General features: G+C 34.8%; 1 protein-coding gene and 1 non-coding gene across 3 annotated transcripts in view; both read left to right on the forward strand.

Annotated features, from left to right (window-relative positions):
• ADAMTSL1 (ADAMTS like 1) overlaps positions 1 to 17,252 on the forward strand; it is an 859,402-nt gene that overhangs the window by 388,020 nt on the left and 454,130 nt on the right. The window lies entirely within an intron of this gene.
• Positions 8,379 to 8,483, forward strand: LOC118913943 (U6 spliceosomal RNA). The gene has a single exon (XR_005025421.1). It is a non-coding gene; the product is annotated as a U6 spliceosomal RNA (small nuclear RNA).

Here is a 17,252-nt window from a genome sequence, read left to right on the forward strand (position 1 = left end):
TTCATATACCTGTTAGTTAGTTGTGTGTAGAAATGTCTATTCAAATCCTTAGCCCATTTTTTAATCAGGTTGTTATCTTTTTGACATTGAGTTGTAGGAATTCCTTACATATTTTGGAGATTAAAATATATTTTATAATTTTAAAATATTGTAATTATTAATTATATTAATTATATATTAAATATAAAATATTATATAAATACAATCAATTAAAATAAATATATATTTATATATAAGTATATAAATATACTGATTATGGGATCATTAATAATTATAATATGATTATTTAAAATTATAACTATTTTATAAAATGTATTTTGGAGATTAAAACCCTTATCAGATATATGGTTTGAAAATATTTTCTCGCATTGCATAGGTTGTCTTTATACTCTGTTGATTGTTCCCCATGCTGTGCAGCTTTCTCATTTGGTGTACTCCCATTTCTTTTATTCTTGCTATATTGCTTGTACTTTTGGTGACATACCCATGATATCATTGCCCAGACCAATGTCACAAAGCTTTCCCCCATATTTTTTTCTGAGTTTTACAATTTCAAGTCCTATGTTTAAATCTTTAATCTATTTTGAGTTGACTTTTGTGTATGGTATTAAAAAGGTCAAATTTCATTCTTTTTCAGGAGGATACCCAGTTTTCCCAGAACATTTGTTAAAGAAACTAACCTTATCAATATTACTTTAAATGTAAATGGATTAAACTCCCCCATCAAAAGACATAGAGTGACTGAGTGGGTAAAATCGAGACTCAAATTTTTTTCCTTAATATAAAGTTGAAATTATAAAATCAGTTTATTCTCTTTATCCTTATTTTAAAATAGTTGTATCTTCTACATTACTATTTTTAGTGCATCTTTGAATAAAGAAACAAATAGCATACTGTAGAAATTGATGTTAACAGCAATTTCTTTTAATATTTTAAGAAATGTGGGAAATGAAAATGTACAGTGAACTTTATGAGATTGAAATCTTACCATGTGGGAGAAATGTTTCAAAAGGTAGATAATGTAAAATTTTGACATTATTTGTGAGTATTTAGTTTATAAGGGTATTGTTCTATTTCTTCCTTCTACCCATATCATAGATTAATATCCAGAGAACATGTGCCAATTCAGGTGATTCCTCATCTTTATGGTCCTAGCATTGTCCACATGGTATATAACTGTTATTAAATATAACTATTACAGCCTCCGCCTTCCCCCTCGACTGCCAGTTTTTCCAGGTTAGGGATTGTGTTTGAATTTTCTTTATATCTAATAGTTAGGATAACTGTATGTGTAAGTGTTCATATCCCTTTGTTTTTGTACTTCAGTAATATTCAATTTGCCGACCTTAATAAAAAAGGTACTACTCCATATTAAGCAGTTTCAACTTATTCCCATAAAAAACTATCAAAAGTTATTTTATTTTTTATTAGTAATAAATATACAGGGTACAAGAAATAAAAGCTTTAAAGAGCATACAAGAAAAAAATAAGTGTTCACCTCTATCCCTCCATCACCCAGCTTCTCTAAAAGGATGCAATACCTCTGTTGGATATCTTATTTCTTATGAATATCTCCCAGAGATATTCTATATGTATATAAGCAAATACATATATTTGGCAGGGCATGACAACCCACCACCATAGGCCTTAATGCAGTGAGAAAGAAAATATGGCAAGCTAAAAAATATCCTTATACAGTTGTGGGCACAGACCCTTCAGTATTAGCATCATGTGTCCATCAGGAACCCCCAGAAAAGTAAGTTCACTTTTCTGGGTTCCTCTGATGTAATGATATCTCACTCCATGTGGCCATCCTTGGCACAGAATATCAGGCATGCATATATAGGAGAACAGGGAGGCATAGAAGAACTCAACTCATTTGTATTCTTACCTCATAGATATCTTTTGCAGTGTTCCTTTATCACAGAGGTAAAAATAGTAGTCATAGTAATATGGATAATAGTTACATAGTACTTGCTATGTTTCAGATATGATTCAAAGTATTTACTTTTTCTTAACTTATTTAAATTAAAGTCAACCTTAAACTTGAACTCAGGTGTTCTTTCCTTTAGTGATTAAACCTGCAGCAGACGAGGGCCTAACATAGCTTGCTATTAGGAATTTACCCCCAAGTGCAGAGGATTGATAGGTTTACACACTTTCAGGTAAATTCATGGCCTTGCATAATTGTTCATTGAGGATAAGGGGATGTTTCTTGGTCTAATCCACCAAGTTAGGTTAGGATGAGCAAGGCATGCCCTCAGTTATAAAGCTATCACTTATCTGACTTGGAATTCAATTATTTCTTGGGTTAAATTTAACTAGGAAGGATGCCCATAAATTCTTATATTTCTCCACCAGGGGGCAATGGAAAGTCACAGTCATAGCTTCTATTCTCATAGGTTATAAGGCATAACCCAGTGGTTGCCATCGTGTGTGTGTGTGTGTGTGTGTGTGTGTGTGTATAAAATTTAATCTTTTCCTCCAAAATGAAACTATCCTTATTGTTTCTTCTGATTGTGAAAGTAATATATGCCTATTGTAGAAAAAACTTAGAAGATGCAATCAAATGTAAAGAAATACTTTACAAGAGTCATAACCTTACAAAAACAGAAATCACTGTTAACAGTTTAAGATATATCCTTTCAGACCTTTTCCTACACATATATATAACTATAAATATTGATTTTTTTTTGCTGAAATACGATCATATTCTACATCCTTTTCCTTCCACAGTACATCATGTATATCTGTTCCTGTTATAAATACATATTTACATCACCTTTTAAAATGGTTGTATAGTATTCCATTGTATAGATATACCGTAATTTAATCATCTATAGATATACTGTTAGATATAGAGGTTTTGATAGTATAAATGTTACTACACATACTTCTCTATCTGCATCTCTGGTCGTTTTATATGTATTTGGTTAAGTTATTAGGCAGATTCTTCAACAGCTGCTAACTACATATCCCATAAGTAAATTTGTATATTCATGAGAAGAGATACTTTAGAAACTCTGATGCTATGATGAATGGTCACTTCTTTTTATTTTAAATAAGAATCCATTCCTCCTGACAGAACATGATCATTGATATGTTGTGAAGTCAAGATTGTATTATTCCTTTCTCCTTTTTTGAAGAGAAATAGGATAAAAAGTATTGCTAGTGCAAAGAGGAAGCAACACAGATATAGAAGGTGGATGTGGTGTGTCTCATATGATATGGGTTATAAATAGATATTTAGGGTAGGGAAATAGACAAAGCACTTTGACATTGCCCCACTCTCCATGCTTGGTTCTACAGAAGCTCCCAGAAGACCAGGTCTGGAAATCCCTGGGTTCAGAGGCCAGGCCTGGGAGACGCCCCCCCCCCCACTGAGGAGGCCCCTGAATCCTGCTGTCCTGTCTCTGGGTGTCTTCTCTGTTTGTGATATGGTAGCACTTTGCCACTTTTCTCAGGTAGTGTCATAAAAATGAACCAAACCCTAGCTATTTGAAGATCCTTGAACTTCTAAGAGCAATTTCTTATGGTATAAAGGGTAATATGAAATACATATGTATATATGTATTTTTAATTTTTATAAAAATTCTAAAATAGGTTAATCAACTGACATAGTATGTCTCAATATGCATATTTTAGAAGTGCTGGTGAAACATTAAGCTGGTTTAAAAATTGGTTGTGGTGTTTTCATCCATCTCAGTTGTCATTCCATAGCAATAAAGATTCCTAAAATCATAAAATCTCTTTTGAAATGAAAATGAGAGTATGTTTCTAAAGCTATTTTGATATGTTTTTGTAGTTAAGGAAAGATACTGATAAGTAATATGTACAGTAGCCAAAGTTTCATTTTATTTCAGTCTATGAATATTCCCAAAAAGGGAGGGTGTTTCTGAGCTTATTCAATAAATGTTGGAGTTTCCACTGTTAGCTCACATTGTAGCACCAGACTTTAAAAGGGTTGTTTAGATTAAGCTTAATTTCTTTTATTTTTCCTAACTACACTAAGTAAGGATTCCTATCAAAAAACAATTCTATTATCTCTTTCCTAAAAATTTCATTTGTTTACTCAATGTGTGCTTTCTTTTAAAAAAAAATCTGTATTTCATTTTGCACTACTTTCCAGAAGGTGTTAAAATGAATCAATAAAGTGGACACATGCCAGGATTTGGAAGTAAGGAATAAACTCTGTTGTCAGAGAAATAAGGTAGCAAGAGGGGATCTAAGTGGATGAAGAGTTTAGTACAAGCTACTGAATGGCCTCAAGGAGAAAGAAATATATGTAGTCCATTAATTCATGTTCTAAAAAGCATGAAAGTTTTCTCATACTTTTCACATTGCAGACATCTGTGCTGAGATCTACTCTGAGTTTAAAAATCCAGCACTCCCAACACAACTTGCCCTGGTGATTCCTGAAACAGTATCTTAGTAATATTTACATGGAACTCTTTGAATACATATTAAACAACATTATCAAAGCTGAGAGACCTTAAATTTGTTATTGACCCCATCTCCCAAGCTTATATATATATGTCAGCCATACCAGGGCGTTTCTTTCTGAATTTACAAAAAGTTAAAGAAATACTTTTTAATAGAAAAATATCTTGTATTAAGAAGACCCTGGAATGTATGCCTTAATCAGAAACCTCCTTTGGAGGCTCTTGATTGGAAATATAAGTAGGGTTGCCCAGAACAAAGTATTTTTATTTCGATTAATTCAGAAGATTTCTGTTGAGAGAACTGAAAGTTTTGATTAAGAGCTTTAATTAAAAATATGTTGAGGTCCAACACTTTGTAATCCCTTTGATAGAAGCATTATTAACATATTCCATTTTACTTCAACAGAAAATTTAAAGGGATAAGGACTGAGTTCCCCTGGCCCAGGGACTCCCAGAGGGCAAGTAGTTCTAGATGAGGGTTTTGCTAATCAGAGAATACCTCAAGTGCTTCCTAGAGTTCTTTGGAGTATTTTGTAACCAGAGATTAGCTTTGAGTGTTCCCATGACATTCCTGGATTTTTTTTTTTAGCTATTTCAAGTTTCTGTAAGGATAATATTTAAGGATATGAATCTAATTCCTCCTTCTTCATCTGAACTGTATTCTTTAGCTATGTATTTGGTCCTAAGTGTAGTCAAATGTAATGCCAGAAGCTCAGTAGTCTAAATATTGCCAGCTACAAGGTAGAATATGTATTTCATTTGTTTTTCCATAACCTAGGAAAACATGAAATGAAGGAGTCGTCATTACAATCTTGTAATCTTCCTCTCTAAGTTTATTATTCTAATGGAATGATGCCACTATCATTCAGACTCTACACCCTCCCCACTCCCAAACCCTACTCCCCTCTCTATGAATTAGACTCCAAAGGAGAATGTGTTTCATTTCATTTCATTGTTGCTCAGTCTAAAGCTCCTTCTCATTCTGCTTTCCGAGAAAACTACATTGAATAGTGAATGAAAGCATTAGGCTTTGGACTAAATAGTCCTAAAGAGTCCAAATCCTGGCTCTGCCATTTATTAGACATAAAACTTTGATCAAATCAGTTCATCAGTTTTCTCATCTGTACAGGAAGGATAAAAATAGCACATTTAGGATTGGTGTGAAAATTAAATAAGAGGTGCATTAGGTATGTTGTAGGGCCTGGCATAAGGAAGAGCTTAATGAATGATAGTTAACCTAAAACTCCTTTTCCCACACATTGAAGTATAGAATATAGAGGAAATGGCAGTTAACTTCAATGGTGTTTCTGTTCTTTGTTCCCACTGTGAGATAATTAGGACTATTAAGAATATTTTCTTGCAATTTTTTTCAGTGTGAAATTCAATTTTTTCTAGTGCATTCACAATGTTGGGTAACCATCACCACTAACTAATTCCAGAACATTTTCACCATCCTAAAAAGAAACCTTGTAACTCTAAGCAGTCACTGTCAATTTCTCCCCTCCTCAATTCCCTGCAATCTCTAATCTACTTTCTGTATCTCTGGGTTTGCCTATTCTAGGCATTTCATATAAGTGGAATCATACAATATGTTACATCTGGTCTTTTTCATTTAGCATAATGATCACAAGGTTCATCCATGTTATAACATGTATCACCACTTCATTTCTTTTTATACCTGAGTAATATTCCATTGTGTGCATATACTATGTTTATTTTTCCATTGTCATTTGATGGACATTTGAATTGTTTCCATGTCTTGACTATTATGAATAATGCTGGTATAAACATTTATGTATAAAAGTTTTTGTGTGAACATGTTTTCAATTAGAACCATTAAGAGTTTGCTTTCCAATATCACATGCTGAGTAGTAAAGATTATTGTAATTGTCTGAAGCAGGCATTCAGAGTCACAGGGGGGTGTTTTAAGCATCTGTGACTTCAGAAAGTTTGATCCCTTTCCCCCTTTTTGGAGTATATGCCATAACAGATGTACTGTCATGCTCTTAATCAGTAAACCTTAGTAAATTTCAATTTACTCAACGATTTCATTTTTATAGCAACTATATACAATGATATGGCACACAGACAAACATACATACACGCAGCCCCTAAGCTGTAGTGACTTTTCTAATACAAAGTAATCGTGGTCCTGGCTGAATTTTTAAAAGAGTGTTGCATGTGAAGATAATCCACTTCCCACCATCTGGGCCCTTTCTGATTCCTTCATCCCCCATCTCTTCCATTCCTCCCCTCCAAGATTCCAATGCTCTCCTAAGAATGTTTGGCCTCCCACATCTTCAATGAAAAGTTTCATTATTAAATCGTTCACTGGGCATTTATGGCTAAACAATGTGCTTCTTTCCCAGAGATAATCCTACATTAGAGGAGAACAGAGAGCAGTAGACAAAGGACAATGCTTAACACAAAAGGTGACTACTAATGATGGTATTTTACAAACCAGAAAGATATGTAAATTAGGGTCCTTATTGGTGTTCATAGCTTTTTATCAGGGAGGTGACTATACACTATGCTTCTTGTGCACCACAACTGTGTTTTCAGATCTTTTCCCACCTTTTCAGTGCCTTTAGCCATTTTGATCATGTCTGATACGGCTTAAGCAAAATTCATGCTATTTTAACCTTTCTAAGGTTCCTCATTAAAATGTTGGCCAGAGGTCCCCACTCAGCAGGATCATTATCCACCCCCATCCCGCTAACACACATACCTTGCTTTGACATTCAGATACACCTGGGCTCAAGTCTTTTATGTAACCTTGAAAAAGTTACTTAACTTCTCTGAGCCTCAATTTCCTCACCTCTAAAGCAATCACAGTGATAATGTAAATAGTGCAGAATCATTGTGAGGATTAGAGATGAAAGCATCTGGCAGAGTTTCTAGCACATGATTAGTGCTCAGTAAACAGTAACCTTTATTAGTGCTGGTATTCCCAGTGAGGGGAAGCCAGAAAGTGGTGTCCGAGGCCCTACCTGTCCATGGATGGCTCATGTGTCTGGTGTAGCTTTGCTCAGAGACGGTCTGCCTTCCCCATCCCCAAGCAGCTTCCTCTGTCTGCTTATTACCCTCTATGGCTTTATCTCCAGACTGAACTGAGTTGAATTTAAAGCAAAGTTGAAATAATAGTAACTTAAAGACATATGATCTAGGAGCTACACAAAATATGTTAAGGGACTGAGAAGCTGATTTCACGAGTCCAGTCATGGTTTCTATGTAGCAGGTTGCAGGGAATCATATACCTAAGTTCTAGTCTGGTTCTGCCATTTCCTAGGTACAAGAGCCTGAGCAAGATATTTAAACTCTCTGATCTTCTGTAGTAAGAAAGAACTAATGGTATTAGCACTAACTACTCCATGTTTTGGGGAAATAAGTGAGATACTTTATATTAATTGTGGGCAAAGGGAGACAACTGTAAAATTAGTGGAAAGATTTTGATTATCCCAGTGGCTGGGGGGATTTAATTACTGGCTAATTAAGGGTGTAGGAACAGGAACACTTAACACTCTGCAATGTGGGGGTCCCATGCAACAAACAACTTCCCCAGCCAAAATGCCAATAGCATTGCTATTGAGAAAGATTGCACCATATGAATATATTTTGCAAAATCCAACATCTACCATGAAAATGTCACATAATGCCCACTGATTAATGCATGGATTTGAGTGGCAGGCGATGGGTTTCCCTCTCATTTGTTGTGTGACTCACAAGTCTTGGGCATAATCTTAACCTTTTTATTTCCCCTTAGAAAAATGGGCAAGAAAATACCTTGTTTTTTAATTTCCTGTATTCTGCTTCTGTGCTAACAAATAAATAAATGATCTTAATCTCAGTAAGTCTCAAGAGTTAACAATAGCTAAGAAACATCTCAGAAAAACAGTGATCAGAATCATGAAATGAAGCTTCTTAAATGTGTTTTGAGTGCTCGCTTCACAGCACACATACTAAAATTGGAACGACACAGAGAAGATTAGCATGGCCCCTGTGCAAGCACACAGGCAAATTCCTGAAGTGTTCCATATTTTGGAGGATAAAGAAGTGTAATAGCTCAATTATAATAGAAATAAGTCATGGGGATGAAAATGCAGCATACAGAATATAGTCAATACTGTAATGTCTTTCTGTGTTGACAGATAATAACTATACTAGTTGGGATGAGCATTTAATCATGTAGATAACTATCGAATCACTATGTTGTGTACTTGAAACCAGTATTGTATATCAACTATACCTAAATAAAAATCAATAAATAAATGGATTTATGCAGTGGGGGAAAAAATGCATTTTGAGCCATTTGGAATGAAGGAGTTTCATAAAATACAAGATGGTATTGTTTTTCCCCTGAATGGAGGTGACTCATACTGTCAACATGTCTATATTTTACAGCAGTATGCAAATGGCACAAGAAGAAACAAAACTATCTGTAAAGTTTCTAGGGTTCTTTTCCAATAAATGTATTTTTCTATTATAAAAAATATTAAAGTCACATTATAGAAAATTTGGAAAATAGAGAAAAGAGCAGAGAAATCATTTATAATCATTCCACTCCCAAAATAACCACCATTAAAATATTATTGGTGTTCCTCTTAATGTTTTTTTTTACTTGGTATAGTCTCAATTTTTCACCAAGAGTTTTTTCACTGAACATCATATCTAATATTTACATGATTCCTTTTGAAATTAGAGGTTATTCTCTAATTAATATATTTGAGGCTGCAGGCTTTTGAGGAATGTATTGTAGTTTCTTCCATTTAAATGACTTAGAAATGAACAATGTGTTGCTCCTTGAAGCAAATAATAAGGGAAATTAAATTTCTCAGCATCTAGAATTGTTTATGTTATATTCCAAAGCCACTTCTTTTTTCCAACCTTTAATCCCCTAGAGTACTTCAAGGAACATAAGAAAAGCAACATCAAACTGATTTAGATTTCGTGCAAAGAATATTGTAGTGCTGGATTCAGATATTTTTGTGAGCAAATAAAAGCTCCAGAGACTTTATAGCTTAGCGAATAAAGGGTTGGCCTCCAACCAAACCCAACTAAATGATTTTGGTGGTCTCAGCTGAGTTTCCAGCAAGTTTTAGCCTGCATTACAAATTCATCATGCACAATTATGTGCAATTTGGCACAATTTTCCAATCCCTGCTTAGGAGAGGCCTTTAGTTTGGGGCTGAAGGGAAGAATAAAATACCTCTTATGTCTAAAGGAAACAGTTCTCTTAGGTCAAAGGTTGTGGTGCATCTGGAAGAGGGTGAGGTAGAAGCATTGTCAAGCACAAAGAATGTAGGGATAAGGGGGTACTGGATGTCCACTGTGCTTACCATTTGAAATTCCCCACTCTAAGAGTCTTCATTCAAACAAAAGATGTTGGTAATTCCAACACTGATGGGCACATGGACTCTTTTCCACTGATAATTGGCACAGGTGAGTAAGATGTATGAAAATTTCCTATTCACCTAACATGGGAATGCAATGAACGATGCAAAATCAGTTTAGAAGGTAGTTGGGAAAAAATTCACAGACTTGATAAGGTGCCTAATAAGTTGAAACAAGTATACTATGAATCTCCAGAAATCTCAAATATTTCTAGTATTGCAGTAATGCACAATAATTGTTTGATTGAACAGAGGCCAACTCAGGAAATGAAAATTCTAGCAATTAACTTTTTTTCCATGGTGCACTCCTCTAACATTCCATATATTCAATTGGATATGTTTTAATTATTTGGAGAGAGCTGTGCTTAACAGCAAAATGTTCCTTACTTTGTGTTCTAGTTCTTAAAGAGTTGGCATATTCCTGGCAAACTCATTATGTCTAAGACTAAATAGTTAGCTTCCTGAACAAATAATCATGATCCATAATCAGAGATTGGGCTGTGACTGTCCATCCAATGTCATTCATTAGCTGGGTCTGAGTGGGGGTGATAAACCCAGCCTGGGAGTTGTGCTATTGATAAATTGATATTTCCTTCTCTGAATGAGGCCTGCATCAGTATAACCAAAAACTCAGACTAGAGTTTGTTGGTAGTTGGACATAACCTGAAATAACTCCTGTTGATTGCATTATCAGTAATTACAGCTTAAATAATGGAAACCAACAAACTGTTAAGACGAGTAAAGCAATCCAACTAAGCAGCCAAAGGAAAATAACTTAAATAAGCATGACGCTGACATTTCAACTCATATTCCAAGAAATTCTGGCATGGGTATCAAACATCTTGTCTTTCTAATTAAGAACTAAAGGACTAACGCTAAACAGGGGGTCATAGGTCAATAATAGGACTTCCTCTCCTCAGCTTCATATCTGAAAATGGTATTGGAGACAAATCAGGTGATTATGGGACTCACCCACCCAGAGATCCCAAAGCATTTGGTTAAGTGGGAGGTCCAGCCATCTTACTGAGGAAAGTCAGTGCCCTTCCTGTCCAGATGAAGTGTTACTGAAGGCCTCCCACCACTCCCACATCTCTCTGCTCAGGCATCCCGCCACAGATTGTTGGCAATGGCTACTGCAATTCTTCTGAGGTTTCTCATAAGTAAACGATCATAAACCCAGTTATGTAGGCAATCTACTCTCTTATTTGCCTGTTCTAAGCTGACATATATGTATGTGTGTGTGTGTGTGTGTGTGTATATATATATATATATATATATCTTCATTTATATATAGGAATTAATTAATTCTTTGGGAAGCATCATAGAAAGATCCTAGGCTAGAAATCAGATTAACATTCCGTTTTGATTTGCCTCTTCCAAGCTGTGTGATCTTAAATTAAATTATTTCAGATTTTGTGGTTTTGCTTATTCATTTGTAAAATAGGAATAGATAATGCTTCATGTTTTTAGTAAGGAATGCTTATAAACCACGTAACAGAACTTAGCTACAATCTTTACATGACTACAGTTATTACAAGTGATCTTTAAAGTCTTGTTGCAGTACTTGTAGCAAATGTGTGTTATAGGCAACGCAGTACATACCAAGTCCCCTGATTAATGCTTGACGAAGGAGAAAGTCAGAGCTGACAGCTCTTCCTTTCTTATATGCCACACATCCAACTAATACCTAGTTGCATGGATCAAGAGCAAATGAGAAAGGAAAATTAAAGGAAGAAGAGGAAATATTTAAAAAGCAAGATAAAGAGAGGGCAGGGTGTCCTCAGGAAACCACAGAAAGAGGAGAAGCAGAATTAAAACCACTGAAAATAGTGAAAGCACCATCCTTTCTAGCAACGTGGTGGTCTAGACATCCTAGATATGATGGAACACTTGAAGATACTAAAATGTTAAAATCACATTTTTACAGCATGTCTGAGCTGGAATTAAAAGAAATCTTTAGAAGCTAAAAATGAGGAAAAAACATGAATCCAGAGAGGAAAGCATGGGCTGGAGTCAACTGCCAAGCCCTGATGGTCATACATTTAGGACAAGAGACAAAGCCTCACATCCAGAGAAGAGCAAGAGATGAGAGTCTAGACTTTATCACAAATCTGGGAACCCCCCCACCCCACCCAAATGGTAGTACCTACAGTGGGAAAAACAACTTCACAGGGACATCTTAAGTCTCCTTATCTTTACCTTGACTCTGAATAGAATGAGGAAAGAGTTCTTTCTAACATGTCTACTTACAAGCACAAGTATGGGGCCCCAAATAAAACTCAAGTGACAAATTAGGTTAAAGTGGATCTGTGCTGATAATGCCCCAGAAGTCAAGGCAAGCCCAAATTCTTTCTCAAACAATAAAGTGTAATCTCTGACCTTAAAGAATTCCCTGAGAGAAGATTCCAAAGAATTTTGAGTTCATAGTCTAAGCTCACTAAACCCATGTATGTCTCCATGAAGTATAATAAGCAAAAGCAACAAACTATGTAAACAGACCCTTAAAACCTACAGATATTGGAATTATCAGATACAGAGTAACATGCCCATATTTCATAATGTTAGGCACTGACATACACCCCCAGGAGATATGTACAAAAATATTAATTGCAGCAATTTTCTTAATAACTCCAAACTAGAATCAATCTAAATTTTCCATCAACAGTAGACTAAATAAGTGTGGTATATTTATTGAATGGAATTCTTTCCATCAGAGCCCCTAAAATTAATGAATTTTAGATATGTTTATCAATATGGTTATAAATCAAAAACACTGAGGAATAAAGGCAAAGTATAGAAAGTCTTGGAGAGGGCTTTAAGCCTGAGATGAGGTACAGAGGTATTCATTTTTAAACTTCATTCATATCACACATGCACGTTATATACATTCCTTGGATGCATGATAATTTCACAAAAATATGCAAACAGCAATTAAAAGAAAGTGTCAAGAGGAAACAAGATTTATTTAGACTGAGTTAGAGGAAGAATTTGAGAGTCTTGAATTGGAAAAGGAAAATGAGTTTGAGAGAGAAATGGGGGTTTATTTAGTTTTCTAAATTACTGTGTATTTTGAGTATAATTTCCATTTGGCGTTTTTCTCAAGAGATAGTAATAATAATGTAATCTACTTTTTATTTATTGGATGCCAGAGTGAAGTTTCTTTGAAGGCAACCAAGCAAGAAACAAGGCAGTTTAAATTTTATATGGGTTGCACCTTTTCTTTTTCCTATTTGTTTGAATAAATTTTTCATGGCAGGAAAATATTGCACCTTCATCAGCTGTTTAGCTATGTATCTATGCCTGAAGTTATCACAATGCTCCCCCATTTCAACATGTTCCTTTTGTGTTAATTCCATTTCTGTTCTCTGTCCTCATTTGTCCCATTTACCATAATCCTCATTCATATGTACATTCTAAGTATCATCATGTACTATTTCCTCATTTCTAAGACACACAGGTTTTTCATATTATAACTTCAGAAAGTTGGTGGCATTGCATAATTAGCACATACTTTAATTGCAGTATAATATTTTATCCTCTAAAAAATCCCTTTATATTGAAATATAGTTGATATGAAAAATTATATTGGTTTTCTACAACATGGTGATTGAACAATTATATGTATTACTGAATGTTCAACATGATAAATGTAGTTACCATCTGTCAACATACAAAGATATTTCAGTATATTGACCCCTAATTTATTATATAATTAAAAGTTTGTACTTCTTTATCCCCTTCACCTATTTTACCCATCCTCCAGTCCCCCCTTTCCTATGGCAGCTATTGTCTGTAAAACCCCTCTGTTTTTAAATTGATGGTGTGTCCCTTAAATCAACCTTTTAGAGGAAAAATATCAGAAAATCAATATTTAGTTCTATTTTGTTGTCTAATCCAAGTGTGGGCAAATACATTTCCCCTTCCCTGGATTCACCAGGTATTAAAATGGTAACTTTCTTTATATAAGGAGCCCTTACTATTTGACATTTTTCCCATTAACCCTCTGTTGAGTCTGCTCAGAAAAATCTGTATCTCTTCACCTACCAATGTAATCTGCTCATTTAAAGGCCTTCTACCAATGTCCAAAGGCAACAAATAAGGGCAACAACCAAAATTTGGGATATAATAATTGGCCTATAACATATAAACATAGGGTTTGGTTTAAAAGAAACATATCTATAGTCCCCAGGAATGCATGAAGTTCAAGCTTTTCCATTTATAATGAACCATAATGATTTAGTTATTGGAATTAAATTAATTTGGGTAAATGAATCTCTCAAATATTAGAAGAAGAAATTTTTTTCAGAGAGATGCCATTATAGGATGGAAAGAAATGGAACTTGACATGCAGAAACCTACCTGGGTCCAAGCCTTAGGGTTGCCATTTACTAGCTGTGAAACTCTGGGGAAGCTATAGTATCTGAGACTGTTTTTTATTCTCTAATAAGAATATTTTTAAACATTAACAATTTGATGAACAGCTACAAGTTATTCCAAGTGTTGTTTATGTAAAGTGCTTAAGTAAGCACTTAACTCCTAATCCTCAAAATAATCCTATGAGTTAGGTACTCTTATTATCCCCAATTTAAACAAAGTCAGAAAACTGAGGCACAAAGAGTATAACTTTAATTATACAGAGTTGCACATTTAATGTTAGAGCCAGGTTTGGAATCCAGGCAATGATGGGTGGAAGGAAGGAAGGAAGGATTGATGGATGGATTGTTGGATGGATGGATGGGAGGATGGATGGATGGATGGATGGGTGAGCAGGCAAGCAGGCATAGATATGAAGATAAGACATAAAATGTATTACATGCATTCCTGCCTCACAGATACAAGACAACAGTGAATCTTTTATGACATTACAGGACTGTCCTCATGAGCTCATGCTACAACACAATGCTGTGTCACAGCCATGCTTCAATAGTAGCAAAATGGGAAGGGCCTGCTGATCCCAGGCTGTCTGCTGTGGTGCTGGAGTGCATCCTCATAGACACCTGCAGTCCATGAACAGGGGAAAGAACAATGGAAGTCATATTTGTTGCATAAGCACAACACATCTGGCAGTGTAACCATTTTTTTCCAAATTTTATTGAGGCAGATTTTATTATCACCATTTTATACAGGAGGAAATTGAAACTCAGAAAATTTAAGAGATTTGCCCAATGTCCCACAACTCTTACATGGTCAAGGCAGGATTAGAGTGCAGAATCGGCTGCCTCCAAGGTTTGTCTGTGCTCTTTATGCGCACGTGCCGCCTTCTGTAGTGAGGTTGAGCCTGTGGATGGGAGGTGAAATTCTGGATGGGTGTGTTTGATTCAGTTAAAGATCAGTGTATAAATCCATGCTGTGGTCATTTCAATTACACTCATAAGACAGATATAGTAAAATTGTGGACTTCAAGGAGGATTAAAAAAATAATGACTATTGAGACCTTAGGGTAGTAATATTTGGTCCAGGATTTTTCTAGGGAAAGCACAAAACAGTTCACTAATGGCTCACACTGATGGGTATTTTTTTGTCATTTGCTCTTGATTAACTTTGTTTATACCCAAAACAAGGATTCTATTCTAGAGTTGCTTATCTTTAGTTGGAAAAAAAATGTCTAAATATGACTATGAGAGGATCTGGAGCTATGTAATATTATAGGATAATTTATAAACTGACCGATTCACTGTAATTTATACAGAAAAGTGATTTTTGCTAAATTTAGTATTTTTTAAAGGAGGGTTCAGATTTTAGGTAAAGTTCATACTCTATTCACCAGATAATAGCTTGAATAAGACTGCCACTTACTATTCATGAGATCTTGTGTAACATAAGTAGCCTGACTCAACCTTACTTTTCTTATCTGTTAAATGGATATAATGATTATATCTATGTCATAAAGTTGTATTAAATTATATAATTCATGTGCCTCATACATGCTTAAGGCTTAGTAAATGATAGTAGCTCATATTCATATTGATAAGGTTAATAACAAATTGCTGTAGCTTTCATTTTATTATCACTGGGCATCTAAGCAGTTATTTCCTTTTTTAGGTTGTGTGTGTGTGTGTGTGTGTGTGTGTGTGTTTCACACATAAATAAAGGTGTGTTATAGAGCATCTTTATTTTCAAGAGAACACAGTACTTTCACATTGAATCCAGCAATGCCCATATGAGGTAGGTTCAATTGTCTAACTGAATGTAGATGGAGACTGAAGACATTGTCCCTGTTTTTTTTTAAGGTGGAGAAACTGAGGTAAAGTAATCTTAAATGATTATGTCAAGTCATGATGTTAACATGTGAGTTGAGGGAAGCACATAGATGGAAATATTTTAGTTAGAGTCATTTTTAATAGATGTATCCAGGTTGGTACAAAATACTACATTGAAAACCATTGCTTAAGAGAGTAAATGCTTTTTATAGGTATCCCATGTTGACCTTCACATTTAATCCTATTTTATTGGCTACATTTGGGCAACAACCTTTCAAAATTAAGAAAATAATTTCTTGCTTTAAGCAGTACATTTCTCAGGTAGAATAAGATCCTTGGCTTTGCAATGTTCTTGAGTTTTTATTCCTGTTCTGATGCTTTGTATTTTGAGCCATGTATATGTATTTGCATTATCCATTCTGACCTTGTTCAAAGATCTTGGTTTAGGTTTACTTCTTGATATAAAACTCAGCATAGTTATCATACATTCCATCATTAGAATAATACTTTATGATTATATACCAAATGTCTTTCTCCTGCAGTTGGTATTTTAATAAGGGTGGAGTGCATCTGAAACTTATATCACATTGCAAACTGCATATATTGCCAAACCTTAAAAACACACTAGGCACAAGAAGGAGGTTTTTCTTTTTAGTAAAATCTGATATTATCTGAGTTATTACTCTTAGGTTTACTAGGTATTTTTATTTGCTTTATAAATACATGTTCACTAAAGCATGATAATTTTATTATTGTGATATGTTTATGTAGTTCTTCCAACATATATTGTTAAGCACAAAAAGATAGTAAAGTTGTATTAAACAGTGTTTTAGAATCATGAAATACATGACATTATAAAGTTTACCAACTTTTTTGATATGCTGTTGTAAATTTTAGAAAATGTACTTCACAATCACAAATAAATGTGAGCATTAGGGTCTGAGAAGGCAAATCTTATTCCAGTTTAGAATCACTCTCTGGAGCCAGATGCAGTTTGGATGAAAGCCAGAACTTGGAGGGTAGATGTGTTACATAAATGAACTAAGTTCCTCCCCAAAAAGGGCTCACAGCTCAGCTCTGATGTTAGGTCACTAAACAGCCTCACCATCAAGCACCACAGTGGGGATGATGAGGCTCTAGGTAATTCTAAGATAAGCAAAATTATATATACATTACAGACAATGGGAATTTTTAATCAGTGCAAGAGTAGGTCTGCACAA

This window comes from Manis pentadactyla, chromosome 3 (assembly GCF_030020395.1).
Source record: "Manis pentadactyla isolate mManPen7 chromosome 3, mManPen7.hap1, whole genome shotgun sequence".
Lineage (NCBI taxonomy): Eukaryota > Metazoa > Chordata > Mammalia > Pholidota > Manidae > Manis > Manis pentadactyla.